The following is a 19823-nucleotide window of genomic DNA, read 5'->3' as shown; positions in this document are numbered from 1 at the left end:
AACGTTTCAAAATATCATGGATGGAGGCTTTGACGCTCGCGTCCAGCTCGGGTGGCAATGATGTCCATTTCCGTGGCCATGGCCATAGCTCTGACGCCTTCTGAAAGGAACATGCCTGTTAAATTGCTTACTCTGATAATCAAGGTCTAATATGCACATAGTGGTACTAATCCATCATCTCCCTGACCACCACTCAGTGATCCAGAACCCTCATGGTTTTCTCATTAGGATACCATGGGTTTCTTACGCTTGGTACAGAATCCACATTAGTTTACATTACAAAAAATAGCCCAATGTTTTGTAAGTTTAGTCCAGAACCCCAGTCTCACATCTATCTGATCACCACATATCTTATCATGTCCATAAAACTCATATATACCATCAACTCATTGTTCAGCTGGTACAGCACGCTACATCTTATAAAAAAACTTCGGTCACTTACGTTTGGTTTAGTATTCCCAGGTTTTGAATGAAATCATGACCTTATTAATTTAACTTAAATTTTCTAATTTCCATGTCTCTTTAAATAGCTATTATTAAAGCTAATTAAAAACGCATCCCATTTTCACGAGAGTAATTAAAAAATGGTATCTATATGGTGGAGCATCGAAGCAATCGCAGCAAAAAAGGTGCAAGGAGTCAGTCTTATCAAAAAAAGGAATTAACTTCTATATTGTATTAAATGAGGAAAACTTAGTTCTCTAATAGTTGGGGTACTTTTGTTATGAAACAATTTGAACATGGACACCTTGATCTGTTTTCACCATTGCTAAAAGTGTAGTTTTCAAAATAAGACAGGGTACAGCAAGATTTTTTTTCTTCTTTTTCTTGGGGATCAAAGTAAATAGGTCCTAAAGTGTTGATTTGATTCACTTTGTGACGGACGTTCCATTTGTCTCTTTATTACACCGATAATGTTTAGACCAACATAATACAAGGAATAAAAAAGACAGGTAACGTAATAATAGTTTTTAGTTATGAGATTTCGCAGGCCATCTGCATACTCTCCTTAAATTGACAATTAGCGGGTATGACCGAGACTATACCATCGATACACTATTCTAATCGTAAATACAAGGATTTATCCTTTTCACATAACTTATGTACATATTTATAATTTCCTCTCTTAAATGCAAACGACGTTCGGAGTACTGTAGACAACAAATAAATATCGATTTCCATATCCACTTAGGATTGCCTCGATGCAAAAAAATATCGATGCGTTGGAATTTTAATTATTTTCTTTATGTCTCTGTCTCTATTTTTATATTTTCCTTTAATCATGTCCTTTTTTTAATCACGTGACTTCCTGTTCCTAGTTTGATGTGTGGAGATAATGAGACATATAAGTCTACACAGGTTTGAGTAAGGTGTTGAATGTTATCTATCTTCCCTTTTATAATGCCTTGAAACATTTGAATCTGATCTTTGTTTGAGTGTTATGTATATAATTCAGATATTTACCCATTAATACGACCAAATTCAACATAATTAACTGCTTAATTAAAGGTGTAATTAGGAACTGGGAGATATATGTTAAGTTAGGGTACCATGAATCTGGATCAAGATTGTGCTGGGTGATACGGGACTAAAATGCACGGTGTGTTGGCTTATTTGCTTAATCACTTGATGGTAGGTTTTTGATATAGGGCATTTGCAGCATTTGTACAACATTACGTGCACAAAAGTAAGCATTTACGTTCAGGACGTCACGGCGCGTGAAACAGCTTGAAATCTGCTTCCTTACTACTGCCAGTTTGGTTTATTAACTCGACTTGGTTCGTAGACTGGTAAGATACAATTAGCGAAGTAAGATGTGATTCGGCTATGAAGACAAATGTTGCTAATTCATCTTGTGTCACTTTGGAGAGAATGACATTTCAACAAAATGAGGGAACAATACATTGAACTGTTGCAAATTGCGACTTTTTATTTTGTCAATGAAAATGCGTAACCGACTCGAATTATGTAATGCTTGTTATGATCAATATCTGGTGCCTTTACTGTTCAATATGGCCTCATGAATCCAGGTGTGGAAGTGGTGTAGCATGGCGTTACATGTTTGAGTAATGGTAAAAGGTCATTTGAGCTTATCATGAAATAATTGCTCAGATAACAGTATTATAACATGCTTATCAAGAGCAGCCTTTTAAATTAAACTAGGGTTCAAATATCCTAAACAGATGATCTTATATCCTTCAAAGGAGTTTATGACTTTATCTATGTGTATGAGACATACATCGGGCTATATGATTTAAATCATATCCATTCTAATTGTCAAGAGACCAAAGCTATATTACACTATGTTTTGATTGAAAGGACGATAAACATACACATAAATGAATAAACGGATAAATACTAAATTACCGGATTGACACAACAACATCCATTACTTTCAGGGTTAAGTTTTTCATCATATCACCGGTGTTTTTATCTTAATATTTGGGACTTAATAAGTTCAGTTCATTTTGATCGTATAACAGCTTTATTGTAACATGAAAGGGGTCTCTACCGGGTTTATTAAACATAACTTGGGTCTGGTGTGAGGACCATGCTTCATTTAATTCCAAGGATCGTAAGAAAACGGATGCTGTCAACTGAAGGGTTCTCAAACACACAAATGCTAAATAAATACTTCTCTAATCTCCAATTGACCTTAGGTAAAAAAAATCTAATTTAGTTTTCTTTTCTTCCTTTCTTGTTTAACATGATCCTTCATTGTGAATTTCAAAGACTTGTACTTTACGACATGCACAATAAAAAACTCACTAAAAACAGCTCATACAAATAGGTATACCTATCTCAAATTATGTAATGCTTATATGATATGATACAATACGCAAAGAATTCCTTATCTTAAGAATTTAGGATGCATTCCTTCTACGAAATAAATCCATGCCAACATAATGTCTAGTGAATACTGTACTATGCTTCGTCTGTTTCTATTAATTGTCATAATAATCAGTTTGAAAAATATCTGATAAAACACCAGGTTTTTACAAATGTCTCGAAGTTGGTATTTAAGCAAGCATTATACCACTGTTTAATACATTCTTTTGAAATAAACATGACAGATTTCAAACTTGACAAATTTCATTTCATTTTTCTCCTTATTTCTACATGTCAAGATCGCCAAGACTATGAAATAAAATTCCAAGTGGAATATTTTGCCCAGTATGCAACATACAGAACCGTAACAGGTAGATCCGTAATTACTATTCAACGACGGCTAACCAAGCGACATACAACAAACATCCGCTGCATTTCCTATGTCTTTTACTAAAACTATTTTCTAATTTTAATATCCTCCATAATCGGATCGCTTAGACCTATTAGCCTGGAATATAGTACAAATTGGTTAGAATCATCTCCAGCCGTATATTTTAATACTTTTGCACCTATTGACATGAACTTTAGTAGCATCCTGGGATAATAGTTTTTCGCGGATTATACAATAGTTGGTGTTAACAAATGTCGAGGTTGTTTTCAAACGTTATTCAACATTATATATATCCTTCCTATCTAGGTTGTTATTGGCAGAGCATACATCAATCGACATCAACTTTAAGAAGTGTGCTTTTTGCATGAAAGTGTGGCATTAATGCGACATAGTCTCAATATTGATTATTCAGTTACTGAAATTATTTAAAAAATCAAACTATACTAATATAACTTAGGGGTACCAATTGCCAAGAGGATGCACCTTAGATTGGACTAAATGGCTTCACTCGTTTCCTTCCCTATTTATTATATCGAAAATACAGATCGACACGTTCACTGACAGTACAAAACTCATTTCTGTTGAGTATATTATACATCACTATTTCAACTTAGTAGCTAGAGTCCTTACTTTCTAAGCTTCTAAGCATATGTTGGCCTGTGTATTGATCGAATAATTTGTATGTACCCTGGCCCTTGCAAGTTTTGCAATTCCATTTTGTTTTCTTGAACAGGGTATTATAGTTAGTCTGTCTGACTGTCGGTCTGTCTGAGCGTACGTACATAAATACGTATGTATGTATGTATGCATGTATGTATGTATGTATGTATGTATGTATGTATGTATGTATGTATGTGCGTGTGTGTGTGTGTATGCATGCATGCATGCATGTACGTACGTACGTATGTATGTATGTGCATTAATATATGCATGTACCTTCGTGCATGTATGCACGCAGGTAGTTAGTGGTAAAGTAGTAACTAAACTACTAGGATGAGCATACTATATTGAAAACATTGCTCACACTCGTTGAATATTTTCATGTAATAATTATTAATAAGATAGGTACAAGCGGTGCAGAAAAATATTTTGGGTGTATACAAAACTGGATTGGAAAATTATGATTTGATTATGTCGCCTTTGTTATCGACATAGAATAAACATTCATTTCATTTCGACCTACATGCCCTTGAATATGTTCTGGTTATGCTAATACAATGAGTAACGGTGAACAATGCTGCACATACAGAAATTATGATCGAATATATTGAAATTTCAACAAGACACACTCATAATATTTATTTTTGTAACTACTGGAATATACCAGAAAGTGAACAAACATTAATAATTAAAATAAGTATATTGGGGCCTTATAATTCAATCAATAGCAATTTCAATGGGCACTAATCTAACACGTTAGGCAAAAATAGAGTAGAAGACATTTCAATTACATTGAAGAAGTTAGTTCTTAATATAACATGAACAGGTTATAAAACACTAATTCTATAAAATTAGACAAGGTTTTTTTTTTCTTCCTCTAATGACTTTAGGTACATATTTTTTTGCGTAGCCTAGAAGATAGGAACAATAGAAAACGAAGTGGAGTTCATCGTTCAAACTGTTACACAAAGCATATCATATTCCTGGTAAAGGAGTGGATTGGAATTTAGCCAATATCATGGTTAAGACATGAAGCCGATGGGAATAGCCTATAAATATCGCAAGTGAGACAATAAGTTTGTGAACTATAACAGTTCAGAAACAGTCTAAAAAATATGAAGGACTCACGGTACTAGTTCAACTCCATACTAATTCAACTCCAATAGCAAACATATGAAAATATTATCATATTCAAAATTCAATAACTTAACATTTCTGGGTGCTGATGATGAGACCTATAATTCTCCAGGCACATCTAACCTTGGTGCAAGCTTATGTGTGGAGAACACAATATGAGCCGCGGCATTTTGTTTATTTACATGTGTATGAAATACATGTCATTGATTCTGCACCAAATGAATCAGGTGCTACTTTCATTATTGAGTACTCCTGAGTCAAGCCTGTAAAATACTAAAATTGTATCCGTAGAAATTTGTTTATATTTTTTTAAAATTACATATAGGATAAGCTATCAAAATATATTTTTACAAAAATTTTAGTTTTCATTATTAACCAATTATGGACCACCAAACCCGTAAATACTCTATTATTTGTTCACCCATTTCTAGACTGGTTCACAGTTCTTCTATATATACCGTGTGTCCTGAAGGCGCCATTTATCCATAAGTTCTGAATTTTTACAGAGCCTAAACATGTTTTGCATCCCCAGCGTGATTGTAACGGTGCTAAACTGTGAGGCTATTTTCGCACATTTTGTCGTGGTGAGCGTTACAGGTACCCATTAATATAGACGTATGGGATAGGCTCGTCCTCTGGTTTGAAACTCAGGTAAGACATTTCCTTTAAGGTGGGAATGATTCTATCATGTACTTACTTACATAAACAATGTTTTTAATTGCAGCACGCCGAAACTCTTTTCCCAAATCGCATATAGGAAAAACTAATGTGTCTGTCAGCTAAATTTTCTTTTGGTATACCAATACGGGATCATAACTGCTGATACACACTAAGGTGAAATTCTTGTGCTACGACGTGATTGTGTATTTTATGGGATAAATGTATAGCAACTGATGGAAATAATGCATACCTTTGCAATACCAACGACTTCATATGGTATACTTTGACTTCTTTGTCCGTGGAATTGCAAATTTCCACAAACATTTTAAATCAAGCTGAAAATGTATAATTTAATGTTAAACACATTTGTTCAGAGCTGTCAAGACCATGCTCAATTACACATTTAAAGCAGTTATCATATATAAAAAATCAATATAAGAATATTAATTCAAAGAGTTTTGCTTATTTGATTTAACTGCCCCGGTTGTCTTATGCTTAAAGCAATACTTCATCTTGTAATTAAGATTCATATATCATGTCAATGGTATTCTTGTTATATACGTATGAATTATTTCAAAATTAAAGAAAAAATCCGAAAACGTAACAGAAAATACAAAAAGTCTTAAGACTGCAACTGTTTTTTACGAGCGTCCTCTTAAAAAAACTAAAACCATATTTCATTTTCTGAATATCTAATATGCTAATAAAAATCAGTTTTATCAATAAAGCTAGTGCAACAACACTCACCCAGTATCAATGATATTATTGCTAGTAATAAGTGTTCATCGAACAGGGGCAGCAGACCCATATATGTGGTTTGCATTTAATTTGCCTTTGTGACATTTTGCATCTAGGAAGATTTCACAAGTTGAATGCCAATAGTAGGTTATATCCGAATGCCGACTGATAGTATTTCAACTCTTTTGGCGGGTCATTAAAAGAAGCTACAGTGAGGGATTGGTAACGGGATGGAAACATTTTTATTTACAGTGTGATTGGACAAGTTATTGAAACTTTATATAGATTCATTAAAGTGAATGCTACTCATTTCAGTGTAGATGTATGGTTAGGCAACTGCGCAGTTATAGTTTTCATACTTTATGGAATGTACGGCAATTTTCTGGTTCATTTGTGGGTCGAACACTGATAGGTATAGTTTAGAGTCGGTGATTTTGAAGGTCACGAAGGTGTTCAGAAAAAGTGGCAGATATTTCAAAGAGCTTCACGAACCTTTCCATTAGTAATGAAAGAGTACCTAACGTAAAATTTTGTATGCAATAGTATGTAAGTTCGTGTTGCACTCCATGGGTCGTTATCATTTCTCCTTGTGTTCAATTACATGCTTTCTTTGGGTTAAACAGTAACCGCATGCATATATATATATATATATATATATATATATATATATATATATATATATATATATATACATACATACATACATACATATGTATATATATGCTATTTCGAATTATTATATCAAGGCATGAAAAGCAAACTTTACAAACAGTTATCACTAAACGACTTGGAAATTCGCGTAAGATAAATTTAAATAAGCAAATATTTAATGTTGCAACAAAGATTTGATGAAAATTCGGAACAACCTTTGAAAAAGTTATCGATGATTATCATTCAGTAATTTATGTCTGTAGGAATTAAATTAAACTTCAGCAACTTACTAAGGAACTGGTACGCCAGAGAGAAAGAGGGACTTGAGTATATTATAGTTTTACTAAATAATCAGATGTGAAAAGGGTGAGGTCATTGATCTTTTTGTTAATTTTGTTTAATTTGTTTAAACTCTGGACAAGAAATAAAGCAGGTGCAAGATGATTTTTTTTTACCAGATTCAGTTTTTGACACAGAACATATATAAATATCAGTCTTTAGAGGAAACTCGAAACAACCTTTGGCTAAATATGTTAGCAACACAGAGACTGCATCATTTTAAAAGCAAAGTCAAACTATTGCTTAGTCTTGTTCTATACAAGGTGTGTTATATACACGAAGTTGTGGCCATACGTAGACTATTGTAACACAAGTATGAGATATATCCTGAACTTTCTGAACTTTAATACAATTATCATGGATTATTTAAATATCTAAACACATTCTTTTATGGCATTTTGTATCTGAAGTCAACATGTAAATGTCACAACCCAATCGTTAAAAGAAACACATATATTCTACGATAATACAATTCAGCCGACTTCATATATAAGAAAACTGAAATTGACACGTACAACTATAAATATATGGTACATGATGCAGAGAGAAAAAATAAGAGTTCAATGAGACGAAACTAATTTTATACTTGTATGATGGTCTGACACATGCCGGAAACTTTAGATGGGCAAATGATGAATTATATATATTGATCAAAGTAAATCAATTAACAATACCTAATAATTGTAATCCTGATTCTTTATCAGAAGTAAAATACACCCTTGTACCGAATGAATTTTTCCATTGCAAAAGTAAGTGATGGATGTTTGCAAGGGTAAAAACGAATCTACTAAAATTATCTTTTAAATCGAATTAATGGAAATAAGTATGCAAAACGTTGCAAAACCTTAAGGCTTCAAGTGCACTTAATAGTAAATAAATGACTAATATAAGCAGTTCACTTGTGTGAACAGAAAGCGTAGCTTAAAACTTATAATGAGCTCAATACTACCCACCTGCACACTTACATGCATAACTACATACATTCAGTCAGATTGTACTAGTTATACTAATTTCGATAAAGATTTTGTTTATTTGTCTTTTTAAAGAAATCAACGAATAAGATTGTATTCATTACAGAGACGAAAGTTTGTAGTAAAAGAGCAATGGCACGAACAACTAATCTATGGTGGCTTTGCAGTTGCAGAACCAAGCTGATGATGCATATAAAATAGATCTACCTTTCTCAGCAGACATTATGAAATGTTTCAAGTCTGGAGAGTAAGCATTGTATCATCACGAATGGCTAATCCACGATTGATAATATAAACTACTTCCATTTTACGAGTGAATTATTGTGTAATGTATTTGCGTTTTTCTTTTACTTATGTGTTGGAAATGCTCACACTTTAGATTTGCATGGATTTTCTAAATTCCGTGTCAGTGTAGTTAATCGGTACAATACAACAGCAATAAAGGGAAGTTAAATGATTTTGCAATAGTGGCTTTCTACAAAGTTACACTGTATATATAACGATTTAGATTGTGTATTCCCTCCAAAAAATGAATGGTTTCATGTGATAAAGAAGACATTCATTTTAGTTACAACATTTCTGCCGCTGAATGATACAGTCAACACTTTCAAAATATGATGGTCCGTTAACGTACATTAGAGCAGAATATAGCTATTGTTTGTTTGCTTACAAGGGATTTGGTGTCCATTATTTGTTTTACATATCTATATTTTGACGTTAATTGGTGTATGTTGGCAAGCGTACAACCTATTTTGGTACTGTTATGTATATTTGATTTAATTATATCTGAGTTAATAGATATTTATTTCAATTTAATTGTTTGTCAGTTTTAATTAGCTTTATTCTTCATTACATGATATTGTAATGTAAATTAATTCACTAGATATGATTTTGCTTCTTCAGAAAATAGTTTGACCTTGACTGTTCGTTTCATAAACACCAGGTGTTCATCTAGATCCTGACCTTGCTTCAAAATTTGTAGCAACTACGTAAACAAGTTTTATTTAACTTTTAAAATGATTGGCTGTTGTGTCATGGTGGGACTTCGTGTTTAAGATGTAAACAATTTTTTAATTTTTCATTTCTTTGAATAAAATTGGTTTTCGTCAGGGACACATTGGTTGTACGTGACCTTTAACAAGTACCTAATTTATATAAGCTTCTAGAAGATGATTACGTGACCCCTTGTTTACGTTTTAGACGACGATATAACCTTTGTTTTGGAGGGTTATTCTCAGTACAATCTGGGCTGTTACACTGGAAGTTGTATGTTGTGCAGGCTAGAGTTATTTCAAATTACTTGGTTTAGAGTTATTTCAAATTACTGGGATTCAAAAGGATTAATTCCATTATTTTTTTCTGTAAAATATGCGTGCTCATGTAATATTTTGGAACAAGGAAAGCATTTTATAAAAATTGATTCAGCTATCAGAAAACGGAGAGATAATTTTTGTTTCTACAAGAAACTGTAGACTTAAACACTACAGATTGCACCATACGTCATCGTCTTCCATCTTGGATTCTTCATTAGGATTCGAACGTGAAATCAGTAGAACATTTTGTTATTAGGACTACTAAAATTTTATTCTCGGATTATTTTTGGATTTCATTCTATAAAACCGTAAGTTCATATTTTTTTTTTCATTTTTACAGAATTTTTCAAAACTTGTTGTTTTCACTCTTTCTTCTGACACTTTTCATTCGAGCCTAAACACGTGACATAAGAGTACTTAAATTTCATTTGTCATTTAATTTCGTTTTTGCAATCAACACTATTGTATGACAGATTTCGCCATCTTTTTCATACATTATTATGAGTGTGATGACAGTTATGCATGCTAATTAAAGAATGTAATGAACGACTGTAATCAAGGGAGTTTTCCTAACAGTGTATTGATTATCAATGAGTGTAACAGGAACACAATACTGAATGAGTGAGGCAGATAAAGTATGTTTAACCGATGGCAATTAGCATGGTTCATGTGAAAAACTGCTGTTGAAAATGTCAGTACTTAATGCGTGCTTTCTGCTGATTGTGGTTCAAGTGTAGGCACTGCTAATTGCGTCTTCTTGTTGGCTACATAAATGTACACTAGGCGGTCATCAGTACTTTTGAGAATCATGCATCCTGATATTGAGAAATAGAGGAATGGTAAGCGAAATAGAGAAGGAAAAGGAGAAAAATGAAACATCCCTAAATGTGAAACATTGTTTTCAACAGCGTACAAAAGATAATTTATAATTCCAAATAATAAAAAAATCAATATACTTTCAACGTACAAAAATAAATATTACGCCATATGAGGCTGAGTTTAAAGAATATAAAATAAGTAATGGATATAAAGATCTATTAATTACTATGCCGTTGTGGACGTCGGGCATACCAGAGATGAGACTCAGACAAACACTTACAACATGTCGTTCATTTTGGTGCTTGTTCGGGATTTTGCTATGTAAGAAAATGGGCTTTGCAAATTAAATTTTATTCATAAATAGATACATGTAAAATGTTTATAGAAAGGATCTCACGAGAGAGTTCGACCATTAATAAAAGACGCGTAGTGATCATATCTTAACAAATATGGATGTTGATTTCGTCCAGATCAGTTAGGTGAAGCTACCTTGTACTCATGGGTGTATATTGTCATATCTTCCGTCGAAACATTCCATATAAAAATATTTTGTTATCAGAGAAAGGTGCGTTTTACATACTTGTATGATTTTAAATATTTTAGTACAAAGAAAGAAAATATAAATGGCATATATACCTGATAAAAATGCTGCTTGGGAAAAAATTTAATATATTCTAATTAAAACGTATACAAATAAATGGAAAGAAAACATTCGAGTCGTTAATAAAAATTGTTCTTAGAACTATTAAATTAATTTAATTGATTTGATATTACTAAACTTTCTAGCAAAATTTCAGTGTATACATTTTGTAATTTGTTTTTTATTATATAACAAAATAATACAAGGCCTTATAATTATGTTACCTGAAGTCAGTTTGTCTTGTGTTATAAAAAAAAGATAATTATTATCATTTTAGCATATATCATGTTTTATGATGGTTGATGAAGCATATCAATATAATATTAATATTACCCGAATATGTATCAACACTTTAATACCGTCTCCAAATCGGCATATTTATTTTCCTGCCTTACAAGACGAACCCAGATAATGATGTAAAATATAATCAAGTAAACAAAGAAAGGAATAGACCAAGTTACCATATCTAGTTATTGTTACTTATTTTTCGGATTCAAATAGACCAAAAAATACTTAAACTGCGTTTAATATTTATAACACGATGTGTTAATGTCTCTAAATTTCATTTTATAGAAGATCTGTCACATTATGGCACTCTTCGTTTTGACTATATGGACATATATTGTTTGACAATGAGGAAGGCATAATTCATGTGGGTGCACCTCCTACAATAATTAATTTGTAACTAACATATGAAAATAGGAAATAGATGGCTTATCAAAACGAGGTTGAAATTTTACAGCTGTATCGTTATCATATATGTCCTGTTAATTTAATTTTACGGTTTTTTTTATCTGTATCACATTGTTAGTTCAGACGGTTACCGGCTACGTTCTCCTTTTTCCTATTAGAAATTGCACGGTTCAGTCCATGCCTTTATTGTTTCAGATATACAGAAATAACGTTGTTGATATTATTTTATTGATACATTTTAGTCCTATTTTTTTCGCCTGGACTTGTACATTTCCGCTGTATTCAACTCACTGAAGAAATGACTTACATGGGTGATCAAAGTTATTTATTTGCAAAATGCTTTTTTATTTTAAGTCAAATTGTTTCTCCGTCGAATTTTCATTGTGAAGATACTTCAGTATTGTTCCATACAGCACTGCTTCCTACTGAAATATATGTGTTTCGAAAATACTATCATTTGTTAGGAACAACAATTGGTTTGAGGTCGTGGGTTCGATCCCATGCCGAGTCATACCAAAGACTTACAACAATGGTACTAACAGATTCCTCGCTTGGTTCTCAGCATTACGAGGTTAGTGTTAGGACTTCTCGGCCTGGTGTCAGTATAATGTGACTGGGTGGGACATCATGATACATATCTGCGGCATGATGCCCCAGTGCTAGATATGACTATAAGCTCTCACACTGCAGACGTCGTAGCGATATGATTGAAAAGGTGTTAATGCTACGTTACAAATTCTAATCACACACACACACAGGTACAACAAACAATGCGAGCTCATGTAGTAGACGCAAGTTTCTTTCAGATTTGTTTGTGGATGAACTACAACTATCTCTTGGTCCATTTGAAAGTAGAACTGATAATGCTGACATTGTAGATGGGTTCACTGACTTACTAAAGAAACTTTCCATCCAGAATAATAATGCCAGGCATTATCATGTCCCCTTCAGATACGTCTATTTTACTAGTCAGTTCAACACTTTATTGGAAGAAAAATGCAACTAAAGACGGCTAGATTTTAGTCGAAAACAAAGAGTCTCAGATACAAGAAGCCAAGACGACAAAGAATTCTTATTTCCGGTGTCGAAATTGGAAGTCACATGGCAGCTGTTTGCAACCTACCCCATGCCACTTTCTTGAGACAATGTTTTGATTTATATCAACGCTAGAAGTGATAAATATCAGAAAAATAACTCCAACAAAGAACATGCAATTAACAGGACTTAAACATATCACCTGTGTAGCTGGTAATAACAAGAAAATAAATATACTTACCCTTCTGCATCTTGAATTTCCTCAAAGTATCGTTTGTTAGATATTGCCGCGAATTAGAATTACATGAGTTCCAACCACTGATCCACACTTTAAACCTTCTTTGTAATTTCTACTACATTTCCAACAGAAATCACATTATCCTTACTGCACTCAAAGCGAAAGTTGTGTGACATTCCCTAGCAAGCAATATTTAATCATGTGTCTTTTTGAGATTCTCAATTAAACGAACTATTTTTTCCCCGCGTTATGATTCCAAACAATGAATGACCGGACTGAAACATCCGCATCAAGGCCAGTCCCTATATTCACCTGTACATATTATGCAATTGATCCAGCAGATAAATCTACACCTTAACACATAAAAAAGAAAAATTTAGATGGCTCAACAGAAGGAAAAAAAAAGAATTTTGTTAATTCTAGACCGACTGGAAAAGTTGCTTCAGTATTACTTATATTCACAATATAGCTCAAAATTTCGCTTTTAAGTAGATAAAAACGAGCTTTTTTTTGAAACGAGAAGCTGAGAGCACGACCATGCTCAGAGGTCGCTATCAACGGATTCATAATTGTACTCCTTCGCACATAATAATTATAATTACTAGTTTCATGTAGTTTGTTAATTTTGTTATTCGGCTTTAGGTAGAAAAGCACAATGAGTATCTAGCAAAATGTTACTAGATTTATAAGAGAACATATTACTCGTTTTGTATAATACTTCAGTCCTCATGTCTTGCAGTATTGCTCAGGAAAGGTCGTTCGTATTTTCCCGTACGAATGCAGTAACATACAAGCATGAATATGATAATGAAGTAAATGCACAAATTTAAATTAAAGCTGCCTATTCTGTAAATCTTTCAATGCATTTCAAGAACAGAATACTGGAATCATATTGGATAAATTTATAATAAAGGCACATCACTTTCGGATTCTAGACATACACACCAATCAGGTGAACAAGGAAAACATAAAGAGTAGCCTATGCATGAAAGAATTGCAGCACCACTTGGAATCAACAAACCATATACTACAGCGCAAAGCACTATATTATGCCAAACCAAGTGGTTAGATAGTTCAAATCTCCAGGAATGGTAGCATTACATTATCGCTAGAAGGCCGCAATTGAAATGATATAGAGTTTCAAGTGAGCTTTACATGATGAACTTCACCTAAGCCATGTTATTCCACTGCTCATAATACCATCTACTCATTTCACACAACTGCCATCTACTTTGAAAAAAATCCTGATAAGTTCACATTTGTTACATACGGAGCAGAATCAATAACTAAAAATCTTATTATATGAGATATTTAATATTTATGAGAGCTAGAAAAATTGGATTTTTGTTTTCTTTGTTGCAGGTGATCATACCTTTAACGTTTTCTGACATCAATAAGCTTATTAATTGTCTTTGGATTAAATGTGTAAACTATGACTCAAAGAAAATCAGGGGCTCATAAATACCTAAGAAGCAAACCTTAATAGTTCTGCCGGTAAAGCGTTTTCGACAATCAAGGATCGACTAGCACGTTTAATTAGACGAAAACATCAACTGCCAGTAAAATTACCTTGCACTGAAGTTATGCCTACAAATGTCAGTAAAACAATAAATCAAGCCGCAAATCAAAAACTATGAGAGTTGGCAGGTGAAGCAGAAAGAAATATGACTGCAAATTTAATAGCAGGAAGCGGTCTTCATTTTAGACGATGACAAATATAATAAAACGTTTAAACGTATATCTGATCTACCATTCGACATGGACGCACCGATTCTCAAAGATGAATCGATACGTGATTATCAATTGTATTCTTATGAAGCAAGACAACCAAATCAGCGTGGAAGAATCGAATTACAAGTTCAGGATACAAATAGATATTTCTTACCCTCTGAAGCATTTATTGAAGTAGAAAAGGAACTTGTAACAAATGGTGCAGATGATACGCTGTATGGTGATAATATACGTGTTGGTTTTGTTAATAATGGAATGATGGCGTTGTTTAATAGCGCTACATGTATGATTGATGGAAGAAATATTTAATCAATTCAGACGGATGTCGACGTTGCTACAGTGATAATAGGTTTAACAAGATATGTTTGCTAAAGATGTTATCAACAACGCTGATCATATTCATATTCAGTATATTAAAATACAGTTGATGCACAACCAAATGATTTTCAACACGCAGCTAGACCATTTGTTGATTTTGATATTGAAAAAAGCTTTAATATGAATTAAAACTTAGGATTTGCAACACGTACATTAATGCTGTTAGGGGACGTAGACGATTTTCATGCGCAAATCCGCTGTCACATAATTTTGCATTTTGTAGAAATGTTAGAAAGGTTATTTTCGTGGATAAGCATACAGTTGTACTGGTAAGAAAAGGCAATTACAACAACGCAATCTGGCGGGGTCTGGTGCTGCTGCTGATGGTAAAGTAAATATAATAAAATTCTGCGGATGCCAGTAATGACTCCAACAGTTGCTCAAGAACAAAAAGTACTTTCTTTTATGAGTCAAGGCGGTAAATCATTATTATCATGATTAACAGTGACCACATATAGCGTTCAAGGCATCTTTCGAGGTGTAATTACATGGCATGTAGCATCACAACAGGGCGTTGCTTTGCAAAATTATAATCGATTAAACTGGCAAGAACGTAGTCATATGATATTTGACCAACTCACGGTTACCGAGGTTTCTTTAAGAATAAATGGCCATCAAGAGCCAGCTGAGGATATATTTTTAGATTATACCACAAATCATGTAGCATGTGCATATCATCGTTTGATGACATTTATGGTACGTGATCAAAATATAGATACTGCTTTACAAATATCACAATCAGATTTTACAAAGTTATATCCAATCTATTACTTTTAACTGGAGCAACTTGATTTAGCACGATAAAATATCGTTGATATACACTGCCGTGCTCACGTAAACGACGTACCCCCTGATGGTTACAGAGCAATTGCTGTTATACTGAGTGATAAATCGATGTTACTCAAAGATGTTGGTGGATGAATGCGAGTTGTTGATGCAGGAGTAGAACACATGAACTTATCACTTAGCAAATTATAAAAACGTCAGATAGTCACGTTATTGTCACACTGACTTCCGGTCAGGTGAAAAAACTTGCAAATAAATGCGGAACAAAAATATCACTGAAAAAAGATCAAATTTATATTGACCAAGACTCAACTTAAGCATTTTAATAAGGATTTAGTATTAAAAAATGGAGTTGAACTTCTCTTTCTCTGAGCGCTATTAAAGATTCAATTAAAACAGATGGAATATTTTCACTTTTTGAAGCTTTCCCAATATTAATGGCTACTGCAGCTCCAACTATTACAAAAACAGCTGCACTTGGAGTTTGAATCATGTACTGCCAGAACGGTTGGTAGAATGTCTGCTGATAAAATAACAGGAAAAGGATATATACAATAGGGAAGGTGTCTAAAATTACTGGGAACCCCTTATCGATACGGAAAAGGTCTGAGACCTCTAGGAATACTTCGCTAATTTTGCCTATGTCAAAATTTGATTTACTTTATGCTGCTAAAAATTAAATATAAAACATGTTCAGAGATGTGTATATGCCTGACCAGTTACCAAAACAACCAAACAATTTGGTAAAGGGCATTATTAATCTCGATAACAGTTCTGGTCCAGGAACTCAGTGGGTTGCATAGGCTATTGATCCACGTGGAATTGTTAATTTTGATTCGTATGGTTTGGCACCACCAATTTAAATTTTTAAATACACAAACATAATAAAAATATGTTTGAGTCTGGTATTGAACATTACCAACACAACCAATGACAGATCCACTGGTCGTGAAGTAATTAATGTACTCAATGCTATATCTTTATCAACATTACCATCCCATAAAGTCGTGCTCGAGTATTCAAGTAACCGCGTCGTTTTAAACAGATCTTAAAATATAATGGTTGATATTTGCGGAAGATCGTCTCTTAGTGGTACCACAAAGGGCAAGAAACAAAAGATGACATTGAATTGTCAAATCACGCAACTAAAGATGAACTTGCCGATATCATGAACCTCTCTGGAGTTGATCGAGACGAAGTCGTTATTTTTCAGGATAAACACGGTGTTTTAAAGACTAGTAACATTAAGTGGAATGGCATAGTTCGTAGTGTTCTTGGTGCTACTGCGGATAGTATTTTGGCTTCTCCTATTGACGGCAAAATCAGAAATTCAAATATATCAATTGCAGCTATTAGAGATGAAATTGCACAAAGTGTTCCTAATGGCTTACGATAAACCGGTGATATAATGACAGGTGAACTTAGCATGAACGGAAATAAAATAGTTGTCTTAAGAGATTCAACATCTGATGAAGATGCCGCAACAAAGCAATATGTAGACAATACCTATAATACAGTTGTCACAAGATGAAGCCGAGTTGGGACCGGATTAGTGAAGACACCCAAAGCAACTGCTTTAATAAGATGTTTATTTATAAACGCAAATTAAATATTAACAAATCTGACACCATTATAAATAAAAAGATCAGGAAAATTATAAAGTTCCTAACATGGAACTATCAACAACAAGCAACTCAACGAGAAAACTCAAACATGAATTTAACGAATGGAATTTCAAACAAACATGAATTATGTCCTATCACCGATCAACAAAATAAAAAATTTGATCTACACCCCAATATAAACAAAGTCTTATTAGACACCAAGGGATATAGGGATATGTATATATTTATGATTATATCGCTCATATAACAATATTGAAATGGGAATGCATGTACTTATGAATGTATCGTTCATATAACGATATTAAAATGGGAATGCATGTAATTATGAATTTATCGTTCATATAACGATACTGAAATGGGAATGCATGTAAATTTGAATGCATCGTTTATATAACGATATTGAAATGGGAATGCATGTAAATTTGAATGTATCGTTCAAATAACGATATTGAAATGGGAATGAAAGTACATTTGCTCAGATAGGAATATGTATATAACTGTCGTGGCGCCCATTTGACGTCGAAGATGTATCTCCGGTTCCACTCGCTCTAATTAATAGTCAGAGAAGCGCCCACGCATGGTCCGCCCCTCTCAGCATGTTGAAGGATCCCTCGAGAGCCTTCACATTTAACACAGACACGATGGTCGCGAAGCCTTGGTCACTCGCATCGAGAATACCAGTACACTCTTCCGAACCAACGTCACCAGACACAGCGCACACGTCACAAGAAACCAAACACAGTTATGTGACTCCACATCAAACCTTGAATTAGGCAGCTAAAATTATAACAACTAAACCGTGTAGTACATATGACATGGTTAAGTACTTCTTCATTGATATATGTTGCGCATGCGCGCACATGAATTCGTTACCCATTACATTAATCGTTCAATGCATGCAGCGTATAATTAAATTCAATTTATCTGTTCAGTTACAACAAATTGCTAACTCGAACCAGACTAAAGTATTTCTAATATTGAGTTGTATAACCTAGGAATCGACTCTCTTTAGAATTTAGAATAAATTATAAAACATCTAAAGTATGAAACAATTATGTCATACAAAACGAATAGTAATAAAGAATACTTAAATTTCATTACATCTACAGCTGAAGATTTGCTCCCGTAAAGAGGTGAGCTTCCTGACAAGACTCGTCGTGATGTAATTCGTTTATAGAGAATTTGATCTATATGTATGCTAGCTGTGACAGATATGGTAGGTACTTAGGTTTTCGCTGCAGGCAATTTGCACATGCAGCATGGGTTTAGTATCGCTCAGTATTTCGAAATAACTAGAGCCGAAAAAATATACCACCCTCGAGTGACGCTGTAGGCGGCAAGGAAACCCGAGTACATTTTTTATCACATATACATATTGATATAAATCATACACAATTCCGTGACAAAGGTAGATACAAAATTATTCACGCTGCAGGATGAAATTGCAAAAAGTGTTCCTAATGATTTACGATCTACCGGTGATATAATGACAGGTGAATTTAGCATGAATGGAAATAAAATAGTTGTTTTAAGAGATCCAACATCTGATGAAGATGCCGCAACAAAACAATATGTAGACAATAACTATAATACAGTAAATATTAAATTATCCACGCTGCGGGCCGAGTATGTACGTTCACGTAAATATTTGTATGAAAACTAGTAGAAATTTTCAAAAACTTAATAAAATCGCAGATGGTGTCTTTTGCACCCCCTCGACTGTTGACGTGAAACTCTTTGATATTAACACAAAACTCAGCGATATTAAGACAGCTATGTCAGACATTGAAACCATGAATTAAAAACACTAGAACATGTTTTATGTGGATTTCCTGATATGGTTAAAAGATTGAAGTGATTAAAGTTCCTGACCACATATTATGGTCACCAGTCAATAAATTCATTAAACATTGCGCTGAGGTTACCGGTATATACAGGTTCTCAGTACTTGGTGTTGTAACATTTATAATATCTACCACGATTTAACGGTGTTATCCACTGACCGAATATCCTTGATCTATGTTAGTGAAGTTAGATGAAAACGACGAGGTAACATTTACTGTGGAACATGAGAAGAAAACGAAACTCGGCTTGATTTATTATTGGAGCCTTAAATTAGTAGCCAAATTCCCATCCAATTAAAATACAACGAGTATTCAGGTACAACGTTCAACGTGACATTGTAGCGC

This window comes from Sinohyriopsis cumingii, chromosome 12, assembly GCF_028554795.1.
Source record: "Sinohyriopsis cumingii isolate HCF-2022 chromosome 12, ASM2855479v2, whole genome shotgun sequence".
Taxonomy (NCBI): Eukaryota; Metazoa; Mollusca; class Bivalvia; order Unionida; family Unionidae; genus Sinohyriopsis; species Sinohyriopsis cumingii.
The sequence above is the reverse complement of the archived record's forward strand: the minus strand, read 5'-3'. Positions refer to the sequence as shown.